This window comes from Mandrillus leucophaeus, unplaced genomic scaffold, assembly GCF_000951045.1.
Source record: "Mandrillus leucophaeus isolate KB7577 unplaced genomic scaffold, Mleu.le_1.0 Scaffold1285, whole genome shotgun sequence".
NCBI classification, from domain to species: Eukaryota; Metazoa; Chordata; class Mammalia; order Primates; family Cercopithecidae; genus Mandrillus; species Mandrillus leucophaeus.
Genome location: NW_012101238.1, coordinates 193378 through 197101, shown reverse-complemented (window position 1 = coordinate 197101; position 3724 = coordinate 193378).

Here is a 3724-nt window from a genome sequence, read left to right as displayed (position 1 = left end):
ACACACAGTCACACTCACACACTGAAAGACAGACACATAACACACACACCTACACACACAGTCACACTCACACACTGAAAGACAGACACATAACACACACAGACACATACCTATCCACAGTCACACGGAAATATACAGACACACACACCTACACATACACACACTCACACTGAAACACACCACACACACCCCCACACACGCACACATACACACTGAAACACACAGACACACAACACACAGAGACACATGCACCTACACGTACACAACCACACACGCTGAAACACATTGACACACAACACTCACACACCTGCACATACATGTCCACACTCACATTGAAACACACAGATACACAGCACACAGAGACACATACACCTATATATACACACTCACACTCACACTGAAACACAGACACAACACACACACCCCCACACATACACACTGAAACACACAGACACACAACATACACAGACACATACCTATCCATACTCACACGGAAATATACAGACACACACACCTACACATACACACCCACATTCACACTGAAACACACAGACACACACCACACACACCCCCACACATGCTCACATACACACTGAAACACACAGACACGTAACACACAGAGACACATGCACCTACACGTACACAACCACACTCACACTGAAACACATAGACACACAACACTCATACACCTACACATACATGCGCATACTCACACTGAAACACACAGACACACAACACACAGAGGCACATGCACCTACATGTATACAATCACACTCATACTGAAACACATAGACACACAACACACACACCTACACATACACAATGACACACTGAAACACACAGACACACAACACACACACCTGCATGTACATGCCCACACTCGCATTGAAACACATAGACACATGACACAGACACACACACCTACATGTACATACCCACACTCAAACTGAAACACACAGACACACAACATACACACAGACACATACTTACACATACACACCCACACTCACACTGAAACACACACACAACACACACAGACACACACACCTGCACACACACACCCCAAACTCATGGACCTCAGGGTTCACTCCTTGGAGTGCAGTGGGACACACGTCCTCCATGCCCTCTTGATGGAGGATTTGGCATGACTGCAGCATGAACATTGTGGAAGGGCTCTGTCTCTACCTCCTGTCTGTGCTTCCAGGATGGCCTCAATTTGTCTGGTGGCACAAAGGCAAAGTGGAAAAAGGTGAGAAGCTGGGCATCAGTTGGGCCTAGTGTGAGGTCTGCTTGGCCTCTGCCCTGAGCTCCCTAAGCGACTGTAAGTGGGATATCAATGCTCTTTTCATTGAGTTACTCTTATATTATAATTAAGAGCCTATGGCAGAGACTGTTCATTTTATTTTTCTCAGTAACAGAAGTGCATTTTTGTTTGAGTATGGGACTGCCTGCAATAAAGATGGCATTTCCCAGCCTTCCTTGTAGTGGGGGTGGTCTCATGACCAAGATCTAAGTGAAATTGTTGTTTGAGACATAGAGGAATTTACTCTGTAAATTGCTGACTCAGTTGCAAAGAGTCATTTTTGCCTTATCTGCCGTTGGGAATGAGGACATGATGGCTGGAACTCCAGCAGCTCTATTGGAGCTCTGAGGATGGCAGAGAAAAAGATGAAAGGATTGTAGTGCCTTGTGCCCTTGTCACTTTGGAATTACAGTGCCAGTCCTATATTGCCATCCCAGCTCTTTTATAGTAAAGTTTATTTTCTTGTTTATATAAATAAGAGTATATTTTCAACTCTTGTGTGTTTCAACCACCATAATTTTGGTCTCTAATTCTCATGGCTGGCCACATACTGCTACTAATTGAAACAGAATCTGACTCATAGTAAGTGCTTAGTATGTAGTGGGATTATTGTGCAATTGTCTGGACAGTATTTATGAAATTTTGTTTTTTATTGTCTGATTTAGGTTGTTCATGGCATAGACATACTTACTACACGTCTCCTGCAGAGATGTTCTAAGACTAGGGATAGTATATGTAAGCATCCAGCACGTGGTGGGGCAGGATTGTGGGGCTCACAAAGAATCTCTCCTATCAATGTCTGTGGGGGTCTGACTGGATCCCCTCCCATGGGCGCTTTGCAGCTGTGCAGAACTGGCAATGTTCATCTCCAACCTCAGTGGGCAGCCCGTGGGCCTTCACTTCTATCAGCGCAAACATGCCTTGCCAGCTCCCTCAGGCCCCAGGTAGCAAGGCAAGAGGGCAGCACCAAAGAAGCCGGGCCAGGAGGCGCAGGTGGTCGATCGGCCGCCGGGCTGCACTGGCAGAATTTCCTCTTGGTTGATCTCGCCAGTGGCCCGTGGGTTCTCTTCCTGTCGCCCACTCGCCCTCCTGGCCCTGCATGGGGAGGTAAGCAGTGTGAAGAACACCGTGTCCTCCAGCCCTCTTGATCTTGTCTTTTTTCCCCTCTGCTTTTTCTTCTTGTTATTCCCTCCCCACTCCCCTGCAGGCCGGAATACAAGCTCTTCTCCAAGCCCAAACCTTGACCTCTTCCTCTGTATTCATAATTCTTAACCTCAGCAGATGTAAAAATCCCCTTTGAGAAGCTGATGGAAGCTGTGGCCCACTCCCCCGAAAACAGTGAATGTGCCCCTTATGGGGAACAGGCTTCACTTGGAAATGTCATCATGTGTGGCTTTGTCCTCACTTCCTAGTGTTCCTTTGCATGGACTCAGCCATGCTTTTTGTCCCCTGTGACTTTTCAAGTGACTCCCAGACAATATACACAGTCCCAATCCAGTTATTGAAATGCTAGTTTTTGGAGATGGTCAAAACTTTGAACATGATTTAAAGTTGCGCTTCTCCCTCCTGGAGACTTGCATTTGGGGAGGAGTGCTTGCTTCTTTCTCTTTTTCCCTATGCACCACATCTTCTCTACCTCTTCCATCTCACCATGGTTCTCAGGGCCCCTCTGTGTCAGAACAAGCAGAGGAGGAAGATGTAGAGGACTGGAAAATTCCTACTTGACTGCAGCTGCTGTGCTCGCCAGCCTTGGCAGAATTTTAAAACTGGCTGTTCTGGGGTCCCTTCCTGCCTCTGCCCAGCCTCCATTGCTAGCAGCCCCTCCCCTGCAGCTACCCTGGCAGCTGTGCTCATTTCCTGTGGCTGCTGTAACCAGTTACTAACAACAGTGGTTTAAAGCAGCACCCTTTGATTATCTTGCAATTCTGGAGGTTACCAGCGATTCAATCAAGGTATTGGCTGGGTCGCACTCCCTCTGGAGGCCCTAGGGGAGAATCTGTTTTTTCTGCTTGGCTTATGGCCCCTTCCTCCATCATCAAAGCCAGCACAGAGTCTCTTCAGTTCTCTCTGACCTCTACTTATCCCAGCATGTCTCCTTCTCTGACTCTCTATCTCCCTCTTCTAAGGACCCTTGTGATTAATTACATAGGGCCTCTTCAGATAATCTCACATCTTAAGATCCTTAACTTAATCACGTCTGCAAAGTCACTTTTGCCCACAAAGTAACAAGTTCACAGGTTCTGGGGTTAGGATGTGGACATCTCGGGTGGGGTGTTATTCTACCTGTCATGGCAGCACAGAGGCTCTCTGTTCTGGCTGCCAGTTGCTCTTGCCTCGGCCAAGACTGCTCTGGTTCTTTTGGCTGAGGTATGTGGAGCCCTGTTGACATCCTGACCACCTCAGTTCCTTCTCCGCTCTGGA